Source organism: Mesocricetus auratus, unplaced genomic scaffold, assembly GCF_017639785.1.
Source record: "Mesocricetus auratus isolate SY011 unplaced genomic scaffold, BCM_Maur_2.0 Super-Scaffold_100022, whole genome shotgun sequence".
NCBI lineage: Eukaryota > Metazoa > Chordata > Mammalia > Rodentia > Cricetidae > Mesocricetus > Mesocricetus auratus.
The window spans coordinates 22,443,894-22,460,708 of record NW_024429203.1 but is presented as its reverse complement, the minus strand read 5'-3'; positions in this window follow the sequence as shown (position 1 = coordinate 22,460,708).

Here is a 16,815-nt window from a genome sequence, read left to right as displayed (position 1 = left end):
TGAGCCCTGAACACATTATCTTAAAAAGTTTTAATAGAACCTCCCAGAGATGGACCGAAAGCAACGACCTGTGGTCCCTGCTGGGTAATGCCAAGAAAGTAGGGTGGAATGGAGATTTGGGTCTAGTTTCCTCGCTGCTGGGTAGTAAAGACTCCAGCCCTAGCAGGAAGCAGGGCACAGGTGTGGTGATGCACATCTGTAATCCTAGAACTTGGGGGCTGGAGGCAAGAGGTCAACCTAGTCTACATAGGGAGTTCCCAGCCTGCCTGGGCTACAAACCCAAAAACAACCCAAAACAGCAACACACACACACACACAAAACAAAACAAAACCAAAGCCCCCCATAACAAACAAACAAAAGGGCCAGCAAAGAGACTGAGTGGGTAAAAGCATTTGCTGTGCAAACCTGACGACTGCCTGTGATCCCTGCAGAGAAATGACCCCTGAAAGTTGTCCTTCTACCGCCACACACATACACAACCAAACTGCAAAGAAATTTAAAACAAACCGGTGGCTGCCCCCATCCCCTGGCAGCTTGGCATAAGCTTCCACATGTAGAAGATGGCCTGTAGAGGAAGCTCTAAGCCAGTCCTGGCTGTGCAGTGAGTTTGAGGTCAGCCTAGGCTAAGTGAGCAATCAACTCCAAAATAAAAAAGTGAAACCAAAGCAGGGCACAGAGTCTCCAGCACAAGGCGGCAGCCACCACCGAATATTTCACCAATGAGGCAAGGTATTTGAAACAGATGCAGGGGACAGTGACTTCGGGGACAGCAGAGGTGGCTTATTATGAAGTCATGTGGATATTGATACACGACTAGTGAGCCATCACCACACCTGTGTGAAAACTGACCTTCTGGTAGCTTCCAAAGAGATCTTTCTCCTGAGAGGATTCAGCTGAGAGACAGGACCTGGGAACAGGATTCACAGAGAGCCACAGGGCTTGGCTGGGAGTGGGGCTTGCTATAATGACGTAAGGACCCTGCTCCAGATGACCTAACCTAGGAGAGAGTGCATGGACAGAGGTCCTGAAGCTGGATCACAGAGGTGGCCTCTCTTTCCTGTGAAGAGCTGCTACTGCTCCATGCTGGAGGCTACCTCAGAGACTTCTTTGCTAAGGAACAATGGTAGTTGCAGACCGGTAATTAGGGTTTGAGCCTCACATGACCTGGCTGGGAACAAGCTGGACCCAATTGAGGAAGAAAGATTATATCCCCAAAGAAAGGAATTAGCTAGCAGGCACAGCCGAAGCCAGATGAATACTCCTGGGTTAGATTTTATTTACTTTTGTAGTTCAGGTTGACTTCCAGTTTCCATCTGAGCCATCTGAGTAGCTGGGGTTACTGTGTGTGCTTCCACATCTGACTTCATGGTGACTTTTGAGGATTCTGACCCAGGGGCCAGAGTAAGAACCAGATAGAGAAGACATTGGCTTTGGGAGCGTTTTCTCAGGACCCAGGATTTGACACTTTGGAGTTTTGCTACTATTTAAGTCTTAGACATTCTCCACAGGCTCATACGTGTGAGCGCTTGGTTCTTAGCTGCTGGACTTTTTATTTATTTATTTTTTTGATTTTACGAGACAAGGTTTCTCTGTGTTGTTTTGGAGGCTGTCGGTCTAGCCCAGCCTTGAACTCACAGAGATCCGCCTACCTCTGCCTCCTGTGTGCTGGGATTAAAGGCGTGCGCCACCACCGCCCGGCGCTGCTGGACTTTTTTTAAAAGCTGATTTAGGAGAGTGTCACTTTGGAGGTTACACCGGCTTCTGGGTTCTTCTTTCTGCTTCCTGATTGGTCATGCTCTAAAGAGGAGCCCTTCTGAGACCATGTTTATCTCACCATGATGGACTCTGCCCCCTGAAACCATGAGCCCAGACAGGCCTGCCTTTAATTTGCTTCTGTTTTGTAAGAGGACAAGAAAAGTGACTAGCAGAACCCCAGGGGATGGGTGAGTTCACACCAGGGCTGTGACCTGTCCTCCACACAGGAGTGTAGTATTGGGACTGGCACACTAACACCGTGGTGCCTTCTTGAACTGTGGGGAAAGCCAAGTAAGTGGAAATCACTGCAGCTGCCACCTGTGAGGCAAGAGGGTATGTGAAGTGTCACCCTGAAGAACTAAGGGACACAGGCAGGTGCTCCCTATCTCAGCTCTGCTTAAGTTGTGACTATAGAAATCAGTAGACTCTGCAAAGTGATGGCTGAGGCTGTAGCCTGAATGCTGGTGTCTTCTAGTTCTCATGTTGGAATCCTAAGGCGATGATATTAGTAGCTGTGGCTCTGGGAGATGAGTGGGAACCCATCCAATCTTCTACTACGCGAGGGCAGCAAGAGAATGCACCATCTAGGAAATACAACTTGATGCCTGATGAACATTGAATCTGCTGTGATTTGACTTTGGGCTTCCTGGGCTTTGGAAGGACGGAACACATATTCCCTTTGTTTATAGGCGACCTGTTTGTGAGATTTTTTTTAAACAACAGCCTCAATGGGCTAGGAGAGTCAACTACTTACTTTGGATCCAATCAACCATTAGTCTCAATTCATCTGCTGGAGCAGTCTTTCAAATGCCAGCCAGAGGATCAGCTTGGTAGCAATACACTTAAACGCAGCTTTTGAGTTAGACGTGTGTGTGTGTGTGTGTGTGTGTGTGTGTGTGTGTGTGTGTGTGTGTGTACCTGTGCTGGTGTGTGCCGCAGGACACAGTGCATGTACGGAGGTCAGAGGACAACTTGCTGGAGCCAGTTTTCTCCTTCCATCATGTGGGTCCCAGGGATGAAACTCAAGGCATCAGGCTAGGAGACGGGTGTCTATCTGCTGGGCCCTATCTCTCCAGCCCTTTGGCAGTCCTTAGAAAGGTCTCTAAATGGAGTTGTGTCCTTTACAAGAAGGATACATGAGTCTGTGAACTAAAAATACATAAGCCAGAAGGAGCAGATTCCATTACTCCCAGTACCAAGTGGGGAACTTTGTGTTTCCATCTCCATACTTGAAGGTTTTGCAAGGCAGGGGTTTGCATTAGGCCAGAACCTGAGGCTGCTTCCTGGCCACTAGAACTTCCCACATTTAGGGTCCAGCAAGCAAGGTGAGGAGTCTTGTGTTGGTAGGGTAATTGGTAGCAGGAGGAGGCCACCTGCTGCTACCTGGTGAAGACAAGGAATGTTTAGAACCTATACTTGGTCTCCTTAACACTGTGCCTGACTGTGAACTAAGACACACAAAATGCCTGGGTGTGAAGGGCATTTCAAAGACCCTGGACCCCCAGGAATGGGGGTCTGATCATTTGCCAGATTAGCCATCAAGACCTGCCAACGAGGTAGCCGTAGGAGGGAAGCTAATGGGCACAGGAAACAGAGCATGAGCTAAGGGTGGTGGTATATGCTTGTAAACCCAGAGTGTGGAAGGTTGAGGCAGGAGGATTGGGAGTTTAAGGCCTCCCTTAGCAACATTTCAAGTATGAGACTAGACTGGGCAACAGCAGACTGTCTCAAAAGCAGACAAAAAGAAACCAAACAAAAATAAAGAGAGGAGAAGGCAACACCAGCCATGACCCTAAGGTCTTCCATAGCTACGGGGCTCTGTCTCCCATGAAAGGGACCATAGACAATCTGAACTTGGGTGTCATGGACAACTCTGAGGTCTCAGGATGCTGTAGCAATTGGCTGTAGCCCTACCTGCCACCCTCTGGATCCTCCAACTGTGTTTGTGCTGAGGGCACCCATAGCCCAGGCTGCTCCATCTACTCATCAGTGAGGACTGGTCAGTGCAGGTAAATTCCTATGGGGTGGCCACGATGGACTAACTGTTCTCCATTGCTTGACCAATCTGTGTTAACATCCTGAGATTCCCCAGGTGATTCTCCTCTGGCCCCCTTTCCTTCCTGGGCAATAGGACAGCCTTCTAGTCAAAAGTCCACTCTCTGCTCCTTCAAAGTTGTCCTCCCAGTGACCCCCCCCCCATGTCTGATTTCATTGTGGCATCTGTTTCTTGAATTGCGTTAGTGGCTTTAGAGTCCCCAAGGCCAATGAGTAACATCTTCAGTTTCTAGTCTGGACTATCTGTTCACAGGGATGAGGAGACAGGAGCCTCTCTCCTTAAAGGTAAGGCCCTGCCTTCTCTCCCCTTTCTCCCTTGGACATCATGGATCCGCTGAGATCCTCCCTAAGAGCACAGCTTTCCAGTAGTGCCCAGAAACCTCCACAGGCATCCAGCAAAGTGTCACAGCCTGGGTTAGCACTCCTGGGTAAATGTGCAGAGTGGACTTGGTTCACTCAGGAAGGAGAACTTAGGCCCATTCAGGTTAGGGCTGCTGAGCTTGGTTGAGCCTGAAGTTACTAGCCGGCAGGCTCCCTGACATCTTCCTGGCCTCTCTGGAGCTCTGTCTCAGTGAGCAGTGAATGCTTCCAGCCTCCCTCTCTCGCCATTTGTTGAGAAGCAGAATTGATGACAACATCAATAATGTGACTTGTATACAAGCTGCACAGACAACAAACCTGAGTACTGGGGATAAATCCTCTCCTGGCCAGTAATTGCTCTGTAAGGCAAAAGGAATTACACCTCTCTTGGGAACAAGAACGGAGCCTCCCAAGGGGCTGGACGTTCTTTCCCCTGGAGACCTGCACACCCACCCCACAGGTCATTCTTTTCAGTCTCTTCCACCCAGATATCCCTATTACACTGCCTTCTGGCTCGCACAGGACACAGTGGAGAGACGTCTCCTGGGCCCATCTCCTGCCTGTGACTGAGCTTCTCAACATGTGGGTCACAACCCCCCCCAGTTGCATATCAGATATCCTGCATATCGCATGTTTACATTATGAATTCATAACAGTAGCACAATTACAGTTATGAAGTAGCAAAGAAATAATTGTATGGTTGGGGGTCACCACAGCATGAGGAACTGTACTACAGGTTTGCGGCGTTGGGAAGGCTGTGAGCCACTGTTCTAGAAGATTCTGTTAGTCCAGTGTCAGCAGAGCTGGAGAAGGGCAGACTGCTCAGACGGGAGGAGGCCATGAGTATGGGGCATGGTGCTGAGTGGGAACAAGGGAAGAGGAATGTGTGGGGGAGACTGAGGGATTGGTCCTGTCCTTGAGTTAGAGCTGCAGGGTGCAGTCTGGCCCCTCCTACATCCCCAGGGAGGCCTGTGACTGCTGGGTGGAAGGGGCAGCTGGCAGAGAACAAGATGGAGGAAGTCGTGGTGGGGATTAGGGCCAGGCACAGCTGTCTCCTTACATCACAGCGATTATTACGGTGTGTCTTGGCCCACTCTACAGGGGATCCCACTGGAGTCTACCCACAACTTTCCAAATTGCAAACTTCCATCATCTTTCCTCCTGTGCCAAAGCCTTGGCCCCTCCTCCCTTTATCCCCCACACCTCAGTCTCCAGGTTGAGGTAGAAGGATAAGTTTGCAAATCCTGGAAGGGGGGTTGGCTTTCTCTTCTGGGAATGTGGACCTCTGCACTGTTTTACCTCGCCTACTCTCAGCCACCTTGCCCATGCTTCTCCTTGCTGGACTGCACAGGCCGACAACAGACTGGGGTCCTTCTTCACCAGCAGGAAGCTGGACTCTGCACAGGGCCTGCTCTGGGCACCTGTGTCTTCCCTTCACTCCCAAAGTGTCTGGTAGTCGTGCGGCTGCCATACACAGAGCACCTGGAAGCAGGCTCCAGGGGCCTGGAGGGTGAACGGTGGTGTCCTAACTGCTCACTGGGTGGTCTCGGTTGAGGCTGTCAAGTTCACTGTGCCTCAGTTTCCCAATTTATCCAGTGAATTCCAACAAGGCTTGTGGTTTAGATTGTTGTGAGAGTAAACGAAACACTGTTTGGAGAACGATTGGCAAGATGCCGGGGCCCAGCCAGCAGCCTACCCTGACACTCTGATTCCTTTTGGGGGACCTGGCCGGGCCATGCTATACACCCTCCAGTGGGGATGATAGTGTAGGGATTACTCTCTGAGGAGTCAATTTTGTGTCACTTCTTGGTCTGACCACAGGGTGGTCTTTTGTACCCTGCATCGTATCAGAAAATGGAGGTTGGGCTGTTCTTCGGGGTGCAGTCCCCCAGAAGGAAATGTGACCACCCTGGGGCCAGGATTTGGCACCTATGTTGGGTCTTCACTGGCGCTTCCAGCTAAGAGGGAGGATAGCTGTGCTGAGGAGACAAAGGCCTGCCTTGGTTACCAGTGCCAGGAGAGAGGGTGTTATCTTTGGGCCCAGCCGCTCTGGCCTGGGTCTCTGGGCTGGCACCATATGGTACCACCTTCAGTTCCCAAGCCTTCTGAAAGGAGCTGGCCATGGGCAGAGGTAGCAGGCATTCAAGTACTGCTGGCCCTGTGAGCAGCTGGGAGTGGAGCCAAGAGAAGGAGCCATGAAGGAGCTTTCTGGTGGTTGGTAGAGCCTGGAGACTTGGGTGCAGGGTGTGGAGCTGGGGGTGATGCCTGGGGGAGTGAGAGCCGGAACATCAGGCTGGGTTTAGCAAACTTGGAAGTCCTATCTCTCCTCTAGTATATATAGGATACAGCACCTCTTGCCCAGGGGCACTGAAGAGGGCTTCCTTCTCCCCATCACTCCTGGCTACCTGGCTAAGGATCTTGTGCACACGCTCTCCCTCCCCACCCCTCCTCCCCCTCTCTGTGTGAGTGTGTGTGTGTGTGTGTGTGTGTAACATGAAACACGTGAGCTACAGCATACACAGAGGTCAGAGGATGGTGTGGAGTCAGTTCTCTCCTACCTCATGTCAATCACCAGGCTTGCCATTCCAAGTACCCTTACCTGCCTAGGCATCTTATTGGCCCTTTGTTTTTTGTCTGTTTGTTTTTTGAGACAGGATCTCATGTACCTCAGGTTTGCTTCAAAGTCCCTGTGTAGCCAAGGATGACCTTGAATAACTGGCCCTGCTCCCTTGACTTCCCAAATGCTGGAACTGCAGGGGTGCAGCACCATGCCAGGGTTATACAGTGCTGGGACTCAAACCTAGTGATTGATGAGTGCTAAGTGTTTAGTACAAGCACTCTGCCAATTGAGCTTTATTCCCAGCCCAACTTCTCATTCTTTTGTCTGTCTTCTTTCCCTCTAAGGCAGCTAGACTGTGGGGCAGCTGGGCTGTGGCACTGTCCTAGGGTTTAGCCATCCTTACCAAGGGTCGGTAGATGGGGGAGACCCCCAGGTCATAGTAGGAGGGCTGTAGGGACAGATCTTCTTCCTGATGTCTCCCCAGCTCTAGATGGGGACCCTGAAAGAAAAGAGGGGGCTTCACAGACCATCCAACGCCCTGCTGCAGGTGATCCTTTCCACCCTAGAGTTGTGGGGGAGTGCTCCTCCTGGTTCGTGGGTCCCCATATTCACCATACGATTGGTTTGGAGGTGATAAAGGCACTCTGGCAGGAGCCAGCACAGGCCAGACACCTTACAAGGGAATAGTGTGTTTTGTTATTGAGACAGTCTCAAATGGCAGAGTACCCAAGGCTGGTCTTGAGTGCTCTCTCTCTCTCTCTCTCTCTCTCTCTCTCTCTCTCTCTCTCTCTCTCTCTCTCTCTCTCTCTCTTTCTCTCTCTCTCTCCCCCCCTGCCTCCCTCCCTACCTCCCTTCCTCTCTTCCTCTCTCTCTTTCTCTCAATTTGATTTTTTTCTCCCTAACTCTCTTCCTCTTTTTAAGAACAGGGCCTCACTATGTAGGCCTCACTGGCCTGGAACTCATAGAGATCTAGCTGCCTGCCTCTATGATTGGTGGGATTAAAGGCATGTGTCACCACCCTTGGCTTGGTCTTGAACTCTTGGTCTTCCTGCCTCCATGTTCAGAGCACACTACCTTACTCAATCTATTCGGTGCTGAGCATTGAATCCAGGACCTCGTGCATGCTAGGAAAGCACTCTAACAATTGAGCTGTATCTTCATGGCTGGTTGAGGGGCAGAGAAAGGTTCCTCTGAGGGCTCTGGCTAGGATAGCCTGAGTTTGTCACTTTCCAGGTTGGGGCAATGGAAGGCTTTGACCTAACCTGGGGACACTGACTGGCTCATGAAGACACCACACTCTCTTCAGGGTAGACTCCTTCCCTGAGGCTAGCTTTCCCTTTCCACCCATCCCTGTCTCCTCAGGCCAGGGGTCTTGCCCTGTGCTGCCCTAGGCCCACCTGAATGTCCTCAGGTGCAAGTTGGCTCTGCCTGTCAGGAGGCGGCTGCAGCTTCCGGGAGGGAGACAGGGCCATCCTGGAGGAACAGAATGAGGGTGAATTTAGTACCGGCTGGAACGGCACTTTGCCCCTGTGAGGACACCTGAACCCTGCTATCCCCTGAGCCCTGAGTTCTGCTCCCAGGTGACCACAGGAGGACAGGGTCGAGGCACGGCTCCTCATGGTGAGGAGAGTCTGAGGGTGACCCATCCATCCTTCCCTTTCCGTAGTCCAGCCCAGCCTGCCTTGGACAGTGCAGGAATCCTGTGAGTCTGGGGTTTGCTAGCTCCCAGCAACAGTGAGAACTTCAGAGGCTGCACCCAGGGCCTGGGGAAGGAGAGCACAGGGACAAAGTATGGGCCAGCGACCATCTCAGCCGCCGCAGTAAATCGTATTTAATGCAACAGTTTTCAAATGAAAGTTAATGCAGAAATCCATGACGAACAAAGTAACGCTTTAAGTAAAGGAGGATCAGTAATAGCATGCTGAGCCACACTGGAGCCCGAGGCAAAGGGGGAAGTCAGTCATTCTAATTCTGTCGCTATTTAAAATGTGGATATTTTGTTCATCCTAGTTTTTTTACACTGATTTTTTTAATAAAAAAATTGCACTCAAGCTTTGGCGTGAGGATTGAGGCAGGAGAATGGTTTGGGCCCAGGAATTTGAGGCTAGCCTGAGCAACACAGTGAGACCCTATCTAAAAAGAAAAGAAAGAAAAGCAAAACAAAACAAACAAAAAAACCCAGACCTCAAACCCCCAAAAAACAAGCATATATATATATATATATATATATATATATATATATATATATATATGAAAGAGAAGAGCTAAAATGTCATTGATGGTGGTGACTAGAGTTTTGGGCTCCTTCATAAACTTTATACCTCAATGGTCTCCAGCCCCTAGCTCACCCTTGGACAGTGGCTAGGTCCAGCAGTTCTCAACCTATGGATCATGACCCCTCTGGGTTAGCATATCAGATATTTACAGTAATGAAGTAACAACAACATATTTTATATCGCAGGTCACCACAGCATGAGGAACTGTATTCAAGGGCCGCAGCATTAGGAAGGCTGAGCACCACTGGGTTCGGAGAAGGTTAAGCGTAACAGCGGCTTCTTGGGCCACAGTCCTCCTCATCTGTAAATTGTGCACTGACTTTGAGCTGCTGTGAGGGTGGACTGCGTCTCTGTGACAGACTGTAAGCACAGGGCCCTGAACACAGGACTGTCCTTCCAGCTGAGACTAGTGCCTGTCCCCTCCCACATAGGTTGGGGAGCACCTGACCACCTGAACTCCTGAAAGGGTGAGTGCTCCTAGGAATGCAAGAGCCACCAGGGACGGCAAGGAGATAGGCTTGTCCACACTCACCCGTCTATGTCAGTTCCTAACTGGTTCTTCTGCCGCCAGTGGTACAGAAGGAAGACAGCCAGAGCCACGCCAAGGACGAGGGCCATGGCCAATGCACCCCCAAGGAGCCTGGCTGCACTTCCTGGGCCCCTCTGGGGGAGGGGCTTTTCTGGAACCAAGAGACCAGGAGGAGACAGAGAGAGAGAGGGAGAGGGAGAGGGAGAGGGAGAGAGAGAGAGAGAGAGAGAGAGAGAGAGAGAGAGAGAGAGAGAGAGAGAGAGAGAGAGAGAGAGAGAGAGAGGCTTATGAGCCAGGGAGAGTCAGTAAGGTCAGCAAAACCTAGAAATTAATAGACTCAAACCCTGAGGCAGGTAGCCCCTGTCCCCCACTGCACTCTGGTTCTAGGAGGGTGATTGCCTGGCTAGGCCAGGAGGTCAGAATCTCTCCCAGTGCAGTCTTGGATCCAGATCTAGGGCATGGAGGTATGCGGGGGAATCCAGGGTTGGCTGAAGGTGCTCAGAAACGGGGCCCCCACCCCATCATTCCATTTCTGACCCTGCAGGGGAGATCCCTGACGAGGAGTTTAATTCCTTCCCTTCCCCACCCAATTAACCAAGCAAATGAGCTAATTGGAGCCCTGCCCTCACAGCTCTGGAGTGGATGGGATCCTGAGGGGGAGAAGGCTAGGAGATTAGATGGAAAAGGGGTGCCTGGAGGCTCCTGAGGGAACCCTGGTCTCTTCAGTCTAGAGGGGTTGGAATCACAGGGAGCTGTAGGCTAATGTACGATGGCTGAGTATAGCTCCTGTCTGGGCTGGGGTGTGGGGGCGGCCCCTCTCAACTTGCTCTGTATGGGATATGCCATGTTTCTGGGCCTGGGATTTGCTAGGGGAATGGGGAGCCACCAGCCCACCCTGCAGCCAGGAGTACAGGCAGCTTTCTGGCTCTGCAGATTTGGCATGTGGAGACACGGAAGGTGCCAGGCCCTTGTTCCTCCGTCTGCTGGCCTCCATGTCTCACCTCTGATCTTTGTAACACTCTGGGAGGAGGAAACTGAGGAGGGAGTCCTTTCTCTGCTTCTTCCCCTAACCACATTATACCTAATTAAACATGGAGAGGACCTGAATAGAGATGCTAAATTGCAGTTTGCAATAAACATCATGTAGCCAATTTTCCTAAAGTGGATTTGACGAGTAGCAACCCCCCCCCCCGCCCCCAGTCCCAACGCTATGAAGGGGGGGGGCTGTCTAGCAGGTATCCCAGCACAACCTGGCTCTCACAGAATCTGTAGCTCCTCTTCAGTTCTGGTATTCAGAGGACAGTCTCTCCACAAGAGCTCCACCGAGCCTCAGCAGCCATCCATGCATACACAGCTGCTGGTCTATGACTCCATTGGGAGGGCTGTGTCTGCTGAAGGGAGGCCGTGTGCTATAGTTATGGGCTCTTGGGGCTGGGTTGCACATGTGTGTGCGTGGTGTGTACGTCTATTCTCAGGGGCTAGGATGCCTCAGGTTCCTCCTTAGATCCTCTGCCTCAGCATGGTGTCTTTTGTTCACATTCATCTTGGACTGGGATGCTATAGCCAGATAAACAAACCGTGTCGATCTCCTCTCCTCTAAATGCTGCCATCTTGCCCGGGTGCTTCTCGTCTGTATCCCCAACCTTCCTGCTCTTCTCCGCCTTCTCCTAACTCTCCACTCTCCTTTCTCCTCGGGTTTGGCAGATCCACGCAGGTAGGAGCATCTGGAATGTCCCACGGTTCTAGTCCTGGCCACAGATGTGAGGGGATGAGGCCGGGTGTCTGACCTCGGCCAGCCTTTTCTACCTCCAGGGCTGCTCTCATATCATCAGCTGCCATCACAAGCTCAATGTCTCTCTGCAGCCAGTCTTGCCCCCTTGAAGCGTTCTCCACCCTCCATCCTGCGTGATATTATTTCCTTCCTCCCTTCTATCCTTTCTTTCTTTCTTTTTTTTTTCAAGACAGAGTTTCTCTTAGTAACATCACTGGTTGCCCTGGAACTCTGGAACTCACTTTGTAGACCAGGTTGGCCTCAGACTCACAGAGATCCACCTATCTCTGCCTCCCGAGGGGTGCCACGGCACTCAGCTTCCTTTCTTTCTGAGGAGACACAGTTCCATGTAGCTCAGGCTAGACCTAACTTACTGTGTAGCCAAGGGTGACTTTGGACCCCTGATCCTCCTGTCTCTACCCCGGGATTCCGGGATTCTGGGGTTCTGGGATTCTGGGATTCTGGGGTGTGTACTGCCAGAGTCACTGCATGCTGGAGCTCAAACCCAGTGTTTAAGGCAAGCAAGCACTCTATTGGCTGAGCTACATCCCCCACCCCCAGCCTTACAATCTCCCAGGAGCTCAGGGTGCTCAGCACAGGCAAAGCTTTTGAGGCTCATCGAGGAGTGGTCCTGATGTTTCTGTGTCCTCCTCTCCCGACTGCGCTGGATCCTCACGGTGGGATTCCTGCTTCCTCTATTGCTCAGGTGTTGAGTGAGCTGCTTTTTGCTGGGGTTTCTCTTATATACCCTTCTCTCTGCCAGGCCAACCAGGCCTCTGCTGCCCTCCTACTTCCTCCACCCCGGTGGCTTCCTCCCTGACACCCCCTTTCACTGTCTTGTCCGTCACAGTCCACAGACATGTGCAGGATCACACCGGCTTGGCCGGCCAGTCCCACAAAAGGCAGTTCTGGGAGGGGGTGGCCCCAAGTGCTGGAATCTTACCTTCCACTAGGGGGCGGTCTCACCCTGAGTCACCTTTAAGTTTTCCTGGCTAAGATCCAATAAAATCGGGTACCATGGGCCCAGCTGGAGTAGACTGGCATTTTGGGTGCTGAATAGGTGGAGTGGGAGGGGAATGAACACACCCCTGTTTGGCACTCAGACATCATGTTTCCCTTCTACCAATGGCAGCAGCCACACCAATGGGGCAGAAGGGAGGGACAGCATTAGGGCCAAGGACTGGGGTCTCAGTCCCATTTGTTCTTCCTGTCTTTGGGGAAAGACCTTGTCTCCTGGCCCTTCACCCACAACCCTCTGGAACCACTTTGGCAAGGAAGGTGGCAGCTGTCTTAACAAGGGGCCCGGGTATCAAATTGTGTAACACACAGCAAAACAAAAACAATATCTGGGAAGGGCTTGTATATGCATCAGGGTGGGTGGGTAGGTGGGGATTAGGAGAATCAAGGCCCACAGAGGTTGGCAGGATTTGAACAAGCCCTCACATGAGCCAGGGTCAGGGTGAATGCCTCTGACTTTGCTTCTTCTAGGTTTGCCCACTTAAATTAGAGCTACTGCCTTGTCCCTGGGCCCTGCCCTGGTTGACCTGGAGGATCCCCCACCTCCCCAAGCGGGACAGGGACTAGTAGAGAGAAGATAAGAAAAGGAATCAAGAAAAGAGGAGTTGGCTTATGTCTATGTCTTGCCAGGCACTCATTCCAGCGCCTTGGCTGATTGCTGGTTCATTGGATCTTTGCATTAAGCTTGCAGAATTAGATATTGTTATTCTTGATGAGCAAAGTCCAGCTTAGAGAGGTGAAGTCATTTGTTCAAAGTTCTCCAGGAGTAGACAGGGACCCAGGCATGTGTGACTCTCCCTGGCCCAGGCTATCAGGGTTTCTTAGAGATCCTGGTTCCCTTCCACAACACGGACCTGCTGTGGCCTCCCTGTCCCTTTGCAGAAAGGGCCCCATCTAGCTCCTGTCCCCAGTGAGGGCCCCTAGTTGCTTTGTCTCTGCGCCTCCTCTTGACAGCTGTGAGGAGGGGGCCTGGTGCTGGCCCCAGCTGGAGCACTGGCATCAAGCCCCCAGACACTCTCTGGTTACACCGTGACAAATGTGTTCCCCAGTCTCAGCTCCACGGGGTTTAGAGCAGGCTCTGTCACCTGCAGGCAGCCGGACACGGCTGGGAGAAGAACCAGTAAGGGGCCAGAGGGAGCTGGGAAAGTACGCGGGAGAGAAGCAAAGACTTCCACAGAGAACCTACACTGAGTGTGCCAGTCCTTTCCAGCCTCGAGAGCCTGCTTGTGTGCCCCTTCCTCTACAGAGGATGCTCACAATCCAGACTTCCACGGCCACCGAGATCCAGCATGGCTTTTTTTTTTTGCCCCTCCTCTGCCTCCTTTCCAGTCTCGGGTAGCACAGGATGTCCTTACTACATAGACTGCAAGCTGCCTTTTCCATCCCACAAAGGAACAAAAGAGGCCAGGGCTCAGGTCTGGCGGCTTGGACCAGCGATAGCAAGGGCTCCAGGCTCCTTCAGGCTCCAGCCCAAGGGGCTCCCTGGGAGCTGGTGATTCCCACATGCCTGTCCAGGTGACTGCCCTTGACTCAGTGCTCTTGACTCAGGGCTGTAGTCTGCCTCTTAGCTTGCTCACCTGCTCCTGCTGCCCCTCTTCACAAGCATACCTTCAACTCTACACGCTAGGCATAGGGCAGGGGCTTTTCCTTGGGGACGGTGGGGTCAGACATAGGCATAGACATAGCAATTAACCCCACTTGGAGATACTTGCCTTGAGATGTCTTTACAAAACCCAGGATGGGTTTAGAGAAGAGAGTGTTTGACTCTGGGAGTTCAGGTTTCAGAGCATGGGCCCCTTGAAAGCCTAATCAGAGTTCCGGGAGGTAGAAAGGGACAGCAGCACAGACAGGGGATTGTGCTATGGGGACGGAAGTATGAATTGTGAGGTATATGAGAAGCCCAGTTATTGTGTATGGCAAGGAAATGGGCTCCAGTTCTATAGTGTGGGTGGGAGGCCGGTAGCGGAGACAGGGCAGAGCACGCTTGGAGTTCTAAATGGTGACAGCCTCTCTCATGCTGTCCCCCCCCCCTGGGAACAGAGACCCTGCCTTTCTGAGCAGCTGGACTGACTGACTAGGCTTTCCAAGTGTAGCTTCCTCAGGAGCCCTTTACCCAGGGCTGTCCTGGGCAGATGAGCTCCCTCGGGGCAGGCCAAACAGGTGTTTCTGGGTGAGTCTAAGGATTCTAGGGGAAAGTAGCTGCCCTGGTGGGAGAGGAAGAAGATGGGGTTTTCATTTGGGTGACTGTTTGCTTGGGCATAGGGGGAGGGGAGGGCAGAGGAAGGGATGGCTGAGCTCTCTGCTCAGGGCCCATCCAATGGGTCCCATGACCATCTCCCCAGCCCAGATGTACAAGGTGACCTCTGTCTGCTGGTTAGTGGGAAGGGCTGGATGGAGGGTGCTCTGGGCCAGCTCCAGAAGGTCTGAGGGCAAAATCCAGCACTCCACAGGGTCACTCCACTCTCCAGGCCTAGGTAGAGCAGGGCATCAGGACTTCGGGTATGGCACATTACAATCAGTAATCAGCAGCCACCACCCCTACAAGCCTGTGACCTTGGCATCTAGACTGAGCTCCTCAGCTCCCTAAGACCATGCGCTAACTCCTTAGACCGACCCCAGCCATTTCCCACACAGCCCTGCAGCTTGCTGCTTGCTCCAGCTCTCTCCAACTCTTTGTCTCATTTCACTTCGATCCTCTCCGGACCCCAAGTGTAGCTGGATGCTGTGTCAGCATACTTGGGGGTTGTAGGAACCCCCACTTTCCACCTAGAGATGACTGTATCTCTCCTCTGACTGTAGGAGCCAACTCTCTCACGCTCTCCCTTTTGATCCAGGCTGGTGTAGATTCCACCTAGAGGTATGTGGAGGAGCAGCCACAGTATTCTTTTCTTGTCCTAAGCAGCCAATGGCTATATAACTCAGACACAGCCAAACTCTACTCTTTCTTTCCGTTTGGCTACAGAGCTAGGTATGGCCTCTATTCTACCACCAAGGTGCTCCTGGGCTAGAGCTGCTAAGAGCCTCTGACCATCTCTTCCTAGAGCCCCTGCCTCTGTCACTCCCTAAGGTCTGGGCTATCTGTGCCTGCCGTGGTGGACCTTTCAGTGAGAAGAGCCTTTCTCTTTTGTCCTTGGCATAGAAGTCGCTTTGGCTTGGAACGTGACTGGAGGTCACTTTGCTGCCACCGTCTACCGTCCCCATCTCTTTGCTCTCTTGCCCTTGGCTTCCATTTTGCTTGCCTGGGGCAGGCATAAACGATGTAAAGTGCTCAGCCCGATGCCTGGCACATAGTCAATGTGTAATAAATGGTTACTATTTTTGTTATTAGCTACTCAATAAGTAGAAATTGATGGTGGTGGTGCTGAAGTTGCTGATGAACAGGATGAGGCTGCTGCTGGTTGTGTTGGTGGTGATGGAGGTGATGATGATAGTAGACACATTAGTATTACTTCTCTCTAGGTGGAGATGGTTCCTCCTCTCCCTTTCCACCTCCCCTTTCCTCCTTCTTTTCCTCCTCCTTTTTTTTTTTTTTGATATTTTGAGACAGGGTCTTATGAAGTCCAGGCTGGTCTTGAACCCACTGTGTAGATACACCTGGCCCAAAGCTCTGATCATTCTCTCTTTACCTCCAAAATGCTGGGATTACATGCATGTACCACCATGCCTGGCTTAGAAACATAGTTTGACAGAAGTGACACTCAGCCAAATCAGACTTGCCACTGAATAATCATATCAATTGTGTCTTACATATACTTTTACTTAAATTATCTCATTTGACAACTCCACGGCTTAACTTCTGTAGACAGATCAGTAACTGAAGCTCAGAGAAAGTTCATGGCAAGGCCAAGGCTACATTGCTGGTGGAGATGAGAGAGGAACTGGGGAGTCCTGACTCTCAATGTGGTGCTCTAGGTAGCACAGAGGAGAATCCTGTCTGGGTCCCCCATAGAACCTGCATCTAGTTCTCAGTTTCTCTGAGAGGGAGACAGACAGCTCAGCCTTGAGTTTCCCACTTTCTTAGCAAATCACTCAAAACCTCCAAGGGCCAGCATCCCGTCTGGAAGATGTGAACAGCGGCACATAGGTTTCAGGTGTTATCAGGTACTGTGTTTGAAACTTTAGCACAAGTGCCTGGACACACTCTTTACAAGTATTTCTTCTTGTAGAGCCCCATAGGAAAACATGCATGCTAGTCTTTCTCCTGCCCTTAGCATTTCTCGGTCTCCTCGCCATTGTGACCCATTCGTAAAGGCGCCATTATGAGAGCCTTTGAAGGCTCAGGATGGAGGACTGAAGTGTGCATGTGTATGGCGTGCATATGTGCGTGTGTGTTGAGGACAGCCACTTTCTACTGTGCCTATGGTTTTCTACCTATCTGGAAAGCTCTCTTCAGTGTCCCCAGGCCCCCTAGCCCCTCCTACCTAACCATTGCCCCTTGAGTTGTCATTAGGAGAGAAGAGGCAGCTTTGAGCTCTTCCAGCATCAGCCCAG